The 15171-nt window shown below is 37.8% G+C and overlaps 1 protein-coding gene across 5 annotated transcripts in view; it reads left to right on the top strand.

The window, feature by feature from the left end:
* Nucleotides 1–352: 352 nt before the first annotated feature.
* Nucleotides 353–15171, top strand: part of LOC122797160 (cell wall protein DAN4-like) — an 800950-nt gene continuing 786131 nt past the window's right edge. For 3 of the 5 annotated variants that reach the window (XM_044065974.1, XM_044065970.1, XM_044065975.1), the window contains exon 1: nucleotides 369–445. The gene's annotated coding sequence lies outside the window, so the exon portion shown is untranslated. Of the gene's footprint in view, nucleotides 446–3761; nucleotides 3780–15171 lie in introns of those variants that run through there. The other 2 variants (XM_044065971.1, XM_044065973.1) reach the window with 2 other exon arrangements.

Below are 15171 nucleotides of genomic sequence, written 5' to 3' on the forward strand. Positions count from 1 at the left end.
TCCTCTAATTATGTTGGTATGAGTGATGATGTGTGCATCTGTGCAGGGTGTATCATGTGTTGGGTAGTCATTTGGTGATTAAAAGGTCACTGTGTATGTTTTCACATGTACATGTATAACTGTGATGGGTATCCCACATATACTTTTAGGTGTATGCATATGTCAGTTCTACTACTGTAACTGCCTAGCGGTGTATGGTAAGAGAGGTATGTTGTGCATATAGTGCTGTGTCCAGTGTGCTACTTCACTAGTATGTAGTAAAAGATTGAACACATGCAGTACTGAGGACTAATATCTACATTTCTGATGTTCTGTTGTAAGATTCACAGCTTTTGTCCTTATATTTTCTCTTCTTCATTTTTGTAGTAAGATGGGAACCTGATGAGGCACAAGAATTGGTGGAATCCAAGAAACTGTTCTGTAGATATCCTGGCAGTGACTTGCAGTAAGTAATACTATTTACAGTGTCATTTCTTTTTTTAGTTTTTAATCATGTTTGCATTCCTTTTTCATTTGTTGGCTAGCAATGTTACACTCCAGTCTAGCACAGTTAATGTGTCCATGTTATATGATGGTATAGTTACAGCTACATCTCATCCTAGTCTGTACTTTGCTGTTGTGGCACTATGTGCTATAATGTTCCATTTCTATATATTCTTCACAATCTGTACAGAAGTTTGACCAAAAGAAATTTTGAAAGTGCCGTGGACTCCAGAAAACTGGCATGTAGGTTTGAGATCTACAGTCTCAAGCTGTTGAATGGCGGTCAGTGCAGAGGGCTTAAGTTCCAAACTGTTAATAAGTTGCTTCCAGTGCAGGGTTTGATTCCTTCCACTTTCCTTCCTTCAGATGAAACTTTAAACTGAAGTCCCAAATGCCTGATTTGTTGGTAGCTCAGGTAGATGTAAAAGACCCCACAACATTTATCAAAAAAAAAAAAAAAGACTAGGAGTTGCTTTATTTAAATACATCTTAATACTTCATAGACCTTCCATTATTTTTGCATTTCTATAGCCTTTATTGGAAATACTGTATTTTATCTTCAATTTCACACACTTTAACATCTTTCATTCTGTCCCCCATCCTTCTCTTCACAACCATCTTTTTATTTCAGCCACCATATTGTCATCATTCCTGTTTTATTGTACAGCAATTCAGTATATATTCTTTTCCATGACACCTGTACTGTTACCAGCAGTATCCTATTCCATTTGTCAAATTAACTTTTTACATTTTTCATACAATGTGTTATCCATATTTGTATTTTGGAAATCTTCCCAGTTACTCATTTTGATTTTTTTCAAAAAAAAAAAATTCATTCTTTTTGCCATAAAAAATACATTAGAAATGTATTCTTCATTACAATGTTTTCATATTCTCTTTTCCACTGCTTTATATTTTGTTGTACTTTTACAGACAACTTATCCAGAAATAATGTCCACAAGAAAATCTACAGGCTCATAAAAAATTTCAAATAATTTCCCTTCTGTTTTTATTGCTATTTAATCTCATTCTTTGGTTCATAGGTAAGTACTAGGCTAGCTGCCCTTATGGGTGATTTTAACCCTAGCCAATTTTGATTTCAGAGGTAAGAATCAAACCCTGCATCTTGTGTGTGAGGTAAACACTGTAACCTTTATGCCAACCCCTACAACAGGTTTCAAATGGGGGACCTTTGACATATAAGGCAAATGTGATAACCAATGCACTGATAATCTCATTAATATATTAAGTATTACTCCATTATCATGTTATACCATTGATTTTAATTTTTAAATTCATCACTTAATTTTCCATAACTTCATCTTAATATGTTTTTCTCTCATCAACTCGTTTTCATTTTCTTTCCCCTTTCATTTTTTCCATTCCTCCATATTTTGCATTTGGTATTTTCCCTACCAAGCTAATTTCCTTCCCCTTTATATTTTAATACCACTGAAAAGATGTATAGATGCCAGGTATATAGCTGGATTTTTTAATTCAGAACTTCTTTCTTATTGTATACAATACCTCATCTAACTGAAATGAGTCTTGATTCCCAGATAAAACTGATAAAAATACTCCTAACTATGCCTTTTCCAGGAAACATGTATATACTCCCCAAATAATCACAGATTTCCCTGTATATGCATATATACTGTCTTTCTAAAATATAAATCATTTTCAACCAACTACTTTAATTTATCAAGAATTTCTTCCCATTGTTCTGTTTTTAATCTTTCGCCAAACCTAATTGATAATGTGTATCTCATTTTGAGTAAAACATTCCTTTTATCTTCTTTATTTCTCCAAGTCCTTTGCTTTTTAATCTGTTCAATGTATTAACCTTAATCCAGCTTTACTTCCTTTTCTGTCTCTGTCAGTTTCCCTCATCCATACTGCTTTAAAGTAACTTAAATCATTTTCATTTGAAAGACTGGTATTATTGCACCTTATTTTCCATCCTATTTCTCTCATTTCATGTTTGTATTATTGCATTTATTAATAGTACAAGCAAACACATACTCAGTGGGCAACCCTGTTTCACCACTTTTTAATTTTTTTCTTTCCTAACCTACCATTTACCATAACCGTGACCCAAGACATCTCATAAAACTTCTTTAATACTTTTATTTTTCTCAGCTCCATAATCTCCAAAAGTATCCTGTATTGCCTCGTGACTTACTGAATGAAGCATTTTTGGTACAACACATGCAACCAACCTTGCATCTTTCTTTTCTCTCAAAATAGTCTGTTATTTTTATTATTATTTCCTTCACTTACACTGTGTACCCATTCCTCTAGCACTTCTTCCAAAACAATCCTCGTTCTTTTTTGCATTATCTTAATCGGCATTACTCAGTGTTATTGGTCTCCAGTTCTAAACATTTCTTTGTCATCTTTCTTCCATATACATTTAATCATCTCAGCACATATATTTTCATCTAGCCCTTCTTCTAACCATACAGTCAGTAATCCCATAAGTACTTCTGTATCCCCGTACATTCATCCCTTTATAATATCTGTAACTTAACCTTTCCAAGCCTGGTGCTGATTTTTCCTTCCCTTCTTTTATAACCATTTCATATTCATCCAGTTCACTTCTTTCTTGCATCTTGCTCCTTCAAAAAAATGTCTTTGCTTTCAACGTCTTCCTTCATACATGTAATATGTATTTTACTACCCCATTCTCTGGTACCATTCCATCCATTTTACCTTCCATTCATTTGACCCCTTTTCCTAAAAATTGTAACTTTTTCTTTCTTTCCCTTTAAAAATATTTGTCTATAAAACATTGTCTTATGTTTCCCATTATTTAACTCTTACAATTTATTAATTTGTTACTTCTTTCTTCCATTCCTTTCTTAAAATCTATCACCATGTTTTGATATTTCACTTTCCTTTTTACCCTTCTCTGTACTTCTAAAAACATATTTCCTTTTAAACAGTACCTACCATTTTGCTCCGCTTTCTTAAAATACTCTCATTGCCATGCATTCTTTCCACAGTCTACTACCTTCTCCTTCATTTCTTTTTTTACTTAAATTCTCTGTAAGTTTTACTCATTTTCCTCCTCTTATGATTTTTCTATTATTTTCTAACATAGCCCATGTTGCTCTAGGATCTGAAAAATCTTTCTACCCCACCTGACATTTCCTTTATGTCACTTGAATGCAGAAAATAATCTTTCTGTTTTTAAAAACTCCCCTTTTAAATGTCCATAATTTTTTATTTTCAGGTTTCCACATTGCATCGCTTATCATGTTTGCATCTTGTATTATTCTTCCTTTAACTGCAAGGTAAGAAAATAAAAAGTTCCCTGTCACTACTATTGATACATTTACTGTTGCACATTTTTCTAATTCTTCAAACATTTTTCCTTACTAGCATGTTTCTATCCGCATATATTACTACTGCCTTTGCAAAGTTTTCATTTTTTTTCAAGTCACCTATCACCCTTCCTGTTATCAGAGTTGTTATATCCAATATTTTTACTCAATACCCGTAACCTAGAACATGTTTCATGTCATACCCACCATGTAATCTTTTTCCCCCATACAGCTTTAGTGTTTTTCCTCTTTTCTTGCTTTAACACATCTTGTATATAGCAAGTGCCATCTTTTTTTATGCACCATTCAATAATCTTTAAACCTCTGTCTCACTGCATTTCTTATGTTGTTCACATTTACCCCCCAAATAACCAAACCATCCAATCCCCATTCTGCATCTTTATATTTTTCTCTGTCTCACCCTCCCTCCAATAAATGTAACTTCTTTCTGCTCTTACTCTATTTCTGAGTCACTGTCTTCCTCTTCCTCTGCCAACCTGTCATACTTATTTTCTGTGTGTATCTGAATCTCTTCTAGCATTAGTTCTTCCACTTGATCTTTTTTCCTACTTGAGTAATATTTCTGTCACTTTCTTCTTCACTTACTTCAGCCTTTTCACTTTCATCCTGAGTATTGTTTTCTACAAATTCTTTCCTCCTTGTCAGTGTTTATGTACCTTTCCTGTTACCAGCACTGGATGTTCAAACCAAAAATGGTCAGATTTTTTTACATTACTTAAAAATATTGTCTACTGTTCTAGCAGTGTGTATTCCTGAGTCAACTGTTTTTCAGCCCTAAAATAGATGCAAGGCTGTGGTTGGCCTGAATACTTAATAGTTGTTTTTTTTTTTTCATAAACTGTTATATATGAAATATGCTGCAATTTTCAATCATGCATATCCAGTGTAACCCACACTTTCCATCCCCTCTGTCATTACATTTCTGTTATACATTTTGAATATATTAATATCACATATTTATCACATGTTGTCAAAAAAAGTTTCAAGTTCAAACTTCTTCATTTCTGACATTATGAATTTCACTGTCAGTTTTATATTTAACTGCAATCAGGAATGTTGGCAGCCTTATGATTTTAATTGTAATAGTTTTAACTATGGTGTATTTTACTTTAAGAAAAAAAAGGGGGCATGTTTTTGGTGCCTATTTTAAAATTAGTTGTATTTAAGCATTGTTTCCTTCTGGTTTTACTCAGTTTCTGAAGAAGTTCCTTACCAAAGTGAACGAAAGTGCTTAAACTGATATGTTTTTGGATGTAATAAATTCTGGTTTGTGATTCCTGAGGAGCGTTTTTTTCTTTTTATTTGTTTATAGCACACTGTTAGTCCATTGTTTTGTTTATATATTTAACTTCAAGCCAAAGTTCTGAAGAATAGTCTTTCGAAGCCAATGTATTATTTTTATTTATTTATTATTATTATTTTTTTGCTGTAAACATTTCTGCACCTGAATATTCTCAAAAGTTATTTCACAAAATTTTTCTGGCCACAAATTTGTCAACATGTTTTTGTCTTTTAAGATAAATCCTAACTGCAGTATAATATTCATAATTCCATACCTGTCAATAGTATTGCTGTTTTTTCTACTACTTACAATCAGTCTGTTTATTTTTTTTTCCGAAGCTGCTGCCCTTCTGCGTATGTTAAATGATTTCTTCATGTTGTACACCACTTCTTGTTCCTTGACTTACAGCACTTCCATGTATATTTTTCTTTACTTCATTTCTGTCATCCACAATTACCTGTTGCAGACGTATTTTTAAATCTAATTACACCATCAGCTTTACATGCCTTTGTGCATGCATCCTATGTAATGTGCTTCCCTTCAACTTTTCTGGCTTTACCTGTCTGCAGCACTCAGTGTATCACAGCAGTTTAGCTCACCACCTCTTCATTTGATTCTTCTTCCTTCATTAAATTCACCATTATCGCTGTAGCCAGCCTTCCAGTCTCCAACTCTGCAACTAGAATTTCATATTGCTGTTATTCTGCCTCTACAAAGTTTTTTCAGCAGTAATGTTTACTACTACCTCCATTTTGAAATTCTCTGAGTACTAGTGAAAGACCTCTTGAGCCACCAAGTGTTGACAAATGGCAAGGGAATTCACAGTGGCCTGGTCAGATTTCTCCTAGTCTGTACGAATACCGCCTTGGGTCTTCCCTGAAAAGGAGACACTGACCTAGTGGGACTAACTAGGTCAACAAAGACTAAATAAATAACCAGTGAACTCTTCCTGTATTAAACTAGAATAAATAGATAAGCTCACCAGCTTAAATATAAACCCCTATGTCACTAGATGGGTTGCAAACTGGCTCAAGGACAGAACCCACTGTCAGACTCCAAACCAGTTACAAGTGGCGTCCCACAAGGCTCAGTCCTGGGACATCTCTTGTTCAGTATATATTTCTCGGAGGTACAGGCCAACACGGAAGGACTGTGGCTGACCAAGTTCGCAGATGACTGCAAACTGGGTGCCATAATCGACTCTCCAGCCAACACAAGCATCCTCCAAAAGGGCCTCATAAAAACAGACAACTGGTGACAGAGCCATGGCCTCAAGCTAAACGCCAAAAAGGGTGTAGTCATCCCCTTTGGCAAAAACAAAGTGCCCACAAATTACCACATAGGTGGTAATCCATTAAGTACAGAAGAAGTAATTGGGGACCTGGGGACCCAAGTTGATAGCAATCTCTCATTTGACAACCACGTGGCCAAAGTGGTTAGAAAAACATTTTATATAGCCCACATAATCATGAAGGGATTCACATCTAGATCAGGGGAGGTCATCGTGCCTCTTTACTCATCCCTCATCGGGCCCATAATCGAGTACAATGCCCCTTTTGGGATGTACCTTACCAGACACCTGCAGCAACTGGAAAGACCCCAAAAGTACCTCACCAAGAGGATCAAAGGGCTCAAACAGATGTCATATGCTGCCCGGTTAAAGAAACTCCAGCTCTACTCAGTGGCATACCGCCTGCTCAGAGGCGATCTGTGCCTGACGTATAAAGCCATGTCCAACCTGGAATTAATGGACATGCTGCACCTCAGAAAATCCAGATCCCATCGAGCTACGCGCTCGAGAGACTTGAACCTCAGCACTGAAATAAATAGGACATGCTGGAGGGACAGATTCATAACCCAGAGGCTCCCTTCAGTCTGGAATAAAATCCAAGTCCAGGTTAGGCAGAGTCCCTCATTGACTCTCTTCAAGAGGAATCTTGATGAGTGGATGGGAGATCGTAGGTTTACCCCGGGTATCACTTCTGTGTCACTGTTAGACAGAGGCACAGTATACTAACCTCGAAAAAGGGCATAGCAAAATTAATTTAAAATGGGTGGCGAAAGCCAAACACACTCTGGCTAGGCTTATAAATGCCCTAGGGCAGATAGCCTAGTATGAACCTATAAACGAATAATGTGCCCTCTTGGATTGTCTACAACTCCAAGTACATTTCCCACCTAGAACAGCCCAAGTGATTTTTAAGCAAAAAATGAATAAGTAAAGGCCTTAAATCCTTCAGCTATATCAATAGCATAACGCTCATTTTACTTGATAGTCTACCAGCGGCTCCAAGGTGACCAGAGTCTCACTTTTTGAGCCATAAAAGACCAATTTCTATTTGACGACCTGTTTCTTTGCAAAAATAGTTGCTGTACAAACATTCATACTAGGGACCTAAATTTACCCCAACAAATAAACAGGACTCTCTGGAGGAATAAGTTCCTAACTCAATGTATTTCCATCTCATGACGGAGATTAATATTACAGGTGAAACAGAGTACTACTTTGCCTGCCTTTTGTTTTTGCAAACACCTTTATTGAATTATCACTTGTGACATAGGCAAATTTACATTTGTATAAAAGTAATCAAACTATATTAACATAATAAGCATTATACTTCGTATATATTGCTTTATATCATATAACCTAAGCAATATTACATAAATTTATTCAATTCCTGTCCCCTTTTTTTTTTTAAACAAGAAACATCTTTATTAAACCATCACTTTCTACATAGACAATCATACATTGGTATAAATGAAAACAAACCACGCCGACACAATCCTAGTTGCAAGCATTTTACATCACAAACCATACTGACACACTCCCAGTTGCAAACATTAAACATCACTTATAATCTACCCAATCTTTTTCACTCAGACATTACATAGCTCATTACTTTGCCTGCTTTCAGGGATAGTCTTTTATGAGTGGATGAGTAGACACAAATTTACACCAGAATTATCATGCATGGCTTTCTCTAATTTGGGAGGTGGGCCCTACTGAGTACTTTTAGTTGGTGTAAGAATTTTTAAGTGTGCCTACTTAAAGGTGCATATGGCAAAGCTCCTTATGGTTCTTGCGACAGCCTGCATAGAATTGTTCCTGTGTTCCCATGAGCCAGTAAAAGATGCAGCATGGAAATTGGTGCATACTTTTTAGTGACATATATACATTTTAAATGGCATTTTTTAATACATTGTGTACCAAATTATGTTACTTTATAAGCATTGTAATTAACTTGTTAGTCAGTTTTACTTTTATCCTTCTGTTAGATATAAATCCAGCACAGCATTTTAATACTTGTATAATCACTGAGTGAAATTCTGCATTAGTTTCCCCTCTGCCATGCTCTGTCTTTCCAAGTATTTACAGTCTGGTGTTTTCGGTTTCATACCGCATGTCATCTCAGTGTTCTTTTCTTGTATCAAAGATTATTTGATTTTGTTTTTTTACCATACGTTTATGTGTATGCTATCTGTATTGGTATACTAGACACAAATGTATTTTGCCTGTGAAAAACATGTTTACATTTAATGAGCACCATTAGTTACAGCAAGATATTCATTTAATAGCAATTACGCAGTTTTTCTTTACAAAAAGTAGCACTCCTTGCAATGCATCATCTTAATTTCTGCTGTCAGAAGAATCAGATTTCTAAAAAAAAATTGACGCCTTTTGTATTGAATAGTTACTTCAAATCTTGGGGATGATTTTGTGTTTTTGTTCTATAAGTTACTATTATATTATATTGTATTTAAGGCATCTCTGTTAAGTCTGTGTATTTTTTAATGTCCTAAGTAAGAGTTGTACATCTGTCAGAACATATATCACTGATGCAATAAAAATAAAGCGCAAGCCACACAGGGATAAATGCTCCAAAACCAATTACAGTTAAAGAAATAAAGAAGTAAATGACGGTACTTAGGAGCAACCCGGCATATAGAACCGTCTTCATCATCAATATAGTCCCAATAGGAAAACAAAAGTCTGTGTTGTTGAATCATCCAAGAAATAATCCACCATAAATAAAACCAGATATATTTATTTAGGCACATAAAAAGGTAAGCGCTTTCGACAGAAGGCTTCCTCAGACCTTTAACAAACAGAAATACAGACTGTTGAACATCTTATATAACAGGTATTCAATTAAATAATTAACTAGATGACATCATCATGAGTTCTTTCAACAAATTCTTAAAGTCAAAGGCATATAAAAAGCATTTCTCTTGCATATGACTTGTTCATTATAAAATGAATAGTCCAAAAATGTCCACTCACAACTATATATAATTGTATAAAACTTACGGAGTCCAGGCCTGAATGATAAATTTCCCTTAAACCTGTTTTGAGAAACAGGAGACTTTTTGTTAGGTAAAACCCTTACACTATTAGCTTTTAGTCTTTTATATCAGATTTGTATAACTTGATTGATTTTTACTGAAGTTTTAACACAAGTTTTATATAATTATATATAGTTGTGATTGGACATTTTTGGAATATTAATTTTATAATGAACAAGTCATATGTAAGAGAAATGCTTTTTATATGCCTTTGACTTTAAGAATTTGTTGAAAGAACTCATGATGATGTCTGTAGTGGTGGCAAGAGCCTTGGCCAGTATCCGGAAGCCCAGGGGTGACAGATGCAGGCCATAACTGGCAAAGCATCAAGGTCCGTCAGTCATGTCATCCCAGGCAGACTGATACTGGATCCCCTTAGAATGACACCAGAAACTTAGCCAGTTGTTGAAATCAATCATTTTCTGCTTGTACTGTGGTAGCATTCTGGGTGATGGCAGGATGCTGCTCAGGGCTAGGGTCATACCCGCCTGGGCTACTTACTCCAAGAGCTCCTCCATGTCTCTCTTCATGTAGTCCAGGGAGGTACATTTCAGTTCATTCACACCCACATGTACAATGACAGAGTCATATTTGTATCTATTCTTGAGGGACCTGAGTGCGTGTGTTATGTGGTGGATCCTGGCGCCTGACAGGCAGCTGACTGTTATTCAACCTAGTGAGTGGGACATCAGTGTGCCTCACTATCGAGTCACCTATGACTAGTGTGTTGGGCATGCTGTTTTGCCTCAGGGGCTTTGGTTGAGTGGCACACTGTTTAGGAGAGTTATGCGTCTCGTGATTAGTGTTGTGTTGTGGTGGTCAAGTGCTTTTCTGCCTTGGCGGTCTCTGCTGTTTGGTTAGATTTTTATTGTAAGCCTCTGCAAAGGTGGGTGTGTGGTTTTGTGTTTTTATGTGAAGGGAATGCTGGTGTGTGTTGTGGAGAGCTGTGTGTTCCATGTGGTGTGGTGCAAGTGATGACCTTCTCTTCTTGACCAGCTATTCCTGTCTTGGCTGGAGAGTGCGTGGCTTCCAATTTGGATATATAAGTGCATCTCTCACAAGTCTGTGTGTTGGGGGTAAGAGTAGAGGGTTGTCCGTGTACATGAGGCAGTTGCAACATTGCCTCAGGATGCCCAAGTTCACCAGGTTAATAGGAGAAAGCACAGGGGAACTGACCTTTATACATGCCTAGAGTGGTGGGTATTAATAAGTACTGGAGCGGTTTCCTTGTAGAACGTTTAGTGCTGGTAGCCTTGTGTGTACTACAATGATTGCTACAAGAAGTCTGGTAAAGTGCTAAACTAACAAGCTAGTAAGTGCAGGAGAGGAGAGAACTAGCAGATCTAAGGGAAAAATTGAAGAGCAGACTTTGGCACTGCTCGGAAGCTTACAAACAGTCCTGGATTTACCAAATCTGTATCTGGGCTAGATTAGTTACAGGAAAGGTAGGAAAGAAGCGTAGATGTGGGCTTTTAAACCAGAAAGGTGAAAGAGATGGAAAAACTGCCCAAATGTTCAATAAACTACAATTTCTGGGTCAAAAACCATCCTCTTGTGGTAGATAGTCTACCTAGTACTTACCACTCCCACTGATAAGCTAGAAGGCTGTAATTATATTTTGTAGTTACAGCTGAAGTGGATGTTCTTTCTGTTCATCTGTAGTCCACAGAAGGTCCCCTCATTAGTACACCTATTTTGACAATGTTCCAATAACAGAGTTTCCTGCTTCTTAGAGATTTATTCTTTCCAGTTACAGACCTTATTCAAACCATGTAGCTAGTTTTATGACTTGTGCCATGTTGCACTGATCTTGGGTGTATAAGCTCATATATCCTGCAATTGAAAAGGATTTTTTTTTACTGAATAAATTTTTATTGATTTTCAAAAACATAAACATATATGCAGTATATTGCAGAAAAGAGGAAAATCCCAGGATGCAAAAAACTCCCTTACCAGCCTCAGTAAGAAGCGGAGATCCCTCATAAAATCCTCTAAAGCTAGTTACGAAAATAAAATTGCTAAAGATTCCAAAGAAAACCACAAGGCATTCTTTAGTTATGTCAAGAATCTAAATGGCAATGCTCGGATCTGCTCTGAGCTACAACAGAATGGCATTAAATGTATTGATCCCAAGGATATTGCCAATATCCTGGCAGATTGATTTAGTGCCAGCTTCACCCCCCTCTCACCCCCTAAAGGGCCCATCTCAGTACCAAAAGATTGCCAAATTCTGGTAATCACGGCCACACAGGTAGAAACTGCACTCTCCAAAGCTAAGAATACAGCATCCATGGGACCAGGTGACATCCCGGGCTTTGTACTATATGAACTACAATATGAACTGGCACCTCACCTAAGTGTCATGTTTAATCATAGCCTCACCTCAGGCTTCGTGTCCACTGAGTGGATCACAGCAACAGTTATCCCACTGCACAAGAGGGGATCCACCTTGGATTCCCAGGAACTACCATCCCATCAGTCTGACGAGCCTAATCTGTAAGGGCATGGAACGCATTGTCGTGGAACTTATAAACAAAGAATTGGCAACCCTCAAACACTAGACCCCACCCAGTTTGGGTTCGTGAAGGGCCGATCTTGTCTCCTGAACCTGACTGACTTCTTCAAATCAGTCTCCAGAGCTGTGGACGAGGGTAAGGCGGTCCACACAGCCTATGTGGATCTCGCCAAGGCCTTCAACACCATCCCCCACTCTGGAATCATAGATAAACTTACTAAGCTGGGCATAAATCCCTATGTCACTCGATGGGTTGCCAATTGGCTTGCTGACAGAACCCCAGAGTGTAAAAGTAGCCAACTCCAAATCCAGCTCCAGACAAGTGGAGTACCTCAGGGTTCAGTCCTGGGACCGCTCTTGTTTGGCCTTTACTTCTCTGAAGTACAGGCCAACACTAAGGGACTCTGGCTAACAAAGTTAACAGATGACTGCAAACTGGGAGCCATTATTGAATCCCCAAATGATGTGGATATTCTACAAAAGGGCCTTACAGAAACAGATGCTTGGGGCCAGAGGCATGGGCTCAAGCTTAATGCCAAGAAATGTATAGTTATCCCCTTTGGGGAAAAAACATGTACCCATGAATTACCACATAGGTGGCAGTACACTAAACACTGAAAGTGTGATGAGAGACTTAAGGACACAGGTGGACAGTGGTCTCACCTTCGATAACCACATCACCACAACAGTCAGGAAATCCTTCTATGTGGCACACCTCATCACCAAGGACTTTTCATCCAGAAAAAAGGAGGTCATTGTCCCACTGTACTCATCCCTCATTAGACCCATTATAGAATACAACGCCCCGTTTAGTATGTACCTCACAAGACATCTGCAACAGCTGGAAAGGCCGCAGAAATACCTCACTAAAAAATCACAGGCCTAAAGCAGATGCCCTATGCTGACTGTCTAAAAAAACTCCAGCTATATTCTGTGGCATATCATCTACTCAGAGGCGATCTCTGCTTAACATATAAGGCCATGTCAAACCCTGAGCTGTTGGACATGCTCTGCTTAAAAAAATCCCAATCCCTCAGAGCCACACGCTCCAGGGATCTAAACCTTGTCATCACAATGAACAAAACATGCTGGAGGGATAGGTTCCTGACCCAGAGACTCATCATACTCTGGAATAGACTGCCCATACATGTCAAGCAGAGCGCCTCCTTGGCCCTCTTCAAAAAGAACCTTGACGATTGGATGGGAGATAGGAAATTATCTCCGGGGATCACGTCAGTCGCCCTGCTAGACAGGTGTCCAGGGAAGTAAATATTGTGGGAAGAAATATCCAGGGAATTGTTATGGCTAGACTTGTATAGGCCCCTATGGCCGCTAGCCTAGTACCAACCTATGAACTTATGTATGTATATAAAAGAAATATTTACATAGTCAAAGCTTAAAGTGGAGAAACTATTCCAAAAACAAACATTACAAAACCAACTATTTACATAGGATGTCTCTACTTGAAAAACTTTTTCTTGAATGTGTTGTGCTCCTGGTTATCTTTCTGCTTGCACATGTCCATGTCTCTTTGTCTACCTTAATCTTCCCATCCAAGAGTAAAATTCATAATCTAATACCTAACTGTTAATTATCACAGTGTGAATGCCTGAGCAGGTTGCATGCAAGTATCTGATATCAGAATTAAGAGGTATCCAGTACTGATAACTACAGTACATCTTGGCATAGGTACTGAATTATTGGTATACCTTCCTTCCTTCAGTGAGATGTTAAACAAATGTCCTATGTGCTTGAACCAGTGGTGGGGGCCCTGAGGATACTATAGATCCTGCATACCCCATGCCAAAGTTGTTTTTTAAATAAAAGTTCAAAAGCCTACATTTTCCTTTTCATATTCCATGGTATAAATAATGTCTTTCTAGGTCATTTCATCTGTGTGTGTACATGCACATAAGTGTGTGCACACTTGTCGTATTTAATTTAATTTTAAAATAATGTATCAATTCTTTGTTGGGAACAGAGGACTAAGGCTAAGAGCTACTTCCATATAGCCTAGAGTTTGTTTCCTTTAGTCTTCATTTGCTTACTGGGTGACTGAGCAAGTTGCTTAACCAGATGGTATTCTGAGGTGTTTGGGAAAGTGGCATAGGCTTCCTAGTGCTTTACATGACTGCATGCTTAGTAAGTACCTGTGAACCTAGAAGATGACTAGTGACATCAGCATAGTCCTGGCTGCAAGTTGCAGTCAAGGGTCCACACTTACTTTTCATGTACAGTGATTTAAATAATACCCATACAAGGCTTTCATCTTCATCTGGTAACTGACACAGCATTCCTACTCTGCAGGACATACAGAACTCTCATAGCCATGGACATGATCCTACCACTTCAGAAGCTAGTCTCTCGGTTATAATTTCCTACAGCCTATCTTAGTACAGTGACCGTTGGGTTGATAGCAGCAGTTCCACTTGTAACCTTTGCAAAATTTTATATGAGAGTACTTCACTGGATGTCAAAATACAGTGGATGTAAGTCTTGTATCAGATGTCAGCATTGTAGAGTGATGGGGTGTTCTTTCTCCCACTCCAAGCCTTCCAGGACTCCATACCATGGGCTGTATTAGTCAGTAGTTTAGTATGACAATGAGCAAGGGTGAAGTTACTCTTTTTTTTTTTTTTTTTTTTTTTTTCCTGTGTGTCAAGAAGCACTAAGGGTTTCAGAATGGGTTACATGCACCAACCATTTTCTGATCGTGAACTACATCCCACTGGGAATCGGTTTATTTACAGACAGGTTCATTTTGCCTTCTGGTGCTACACAAGTGGTCCCTCATACCTCAGCATAAACGATTGTCTGACACTGGAGCCGGCCATACTGTGACCTTTTTGGCTCTCTAACCAACCCCAAATGCAACAGCTTCTTTTCCCTCATCTCTCCACTGAAGGAATGTTCAAGGGATGCTTTCATCAAGAAATGCCTCATGGATTCTTTTACAGTTCCAACTTTTCTCTGATAGTGAGGGTCAAACAGCACAACTCTAGCGTGTTTCTTATAGCTGTATTTTGGCCTGGAAAAATATTTAGAGACCATTACTTCAGCAGAGTTTCAAAATGATGATCCTAATCAGTACATCTTTCATTATGTCTTAAGGATGGAGTGTCTATGTGTATCATTCCTGCCATACCTAACATAGCTGCTGAGTCTAATCTTAATTAGTCATCACATTTGCCACTCTTCTT

The sequence above is a fragment of the Protopterus annectens genome, chromosome 3.part0 (genome assembly GCF_019279795.1).
Source record: "Protopterus annectens isolate FY-2018-M chromosome 3.part0, PAN1.0, whole genome shotgun sequence".
NCBI classification, from domain to species: Eukaryota; Metazoa; Chordata; order Ceratodontiformes; family Protopteridae; genus Protopterus; species Protopterus annectens.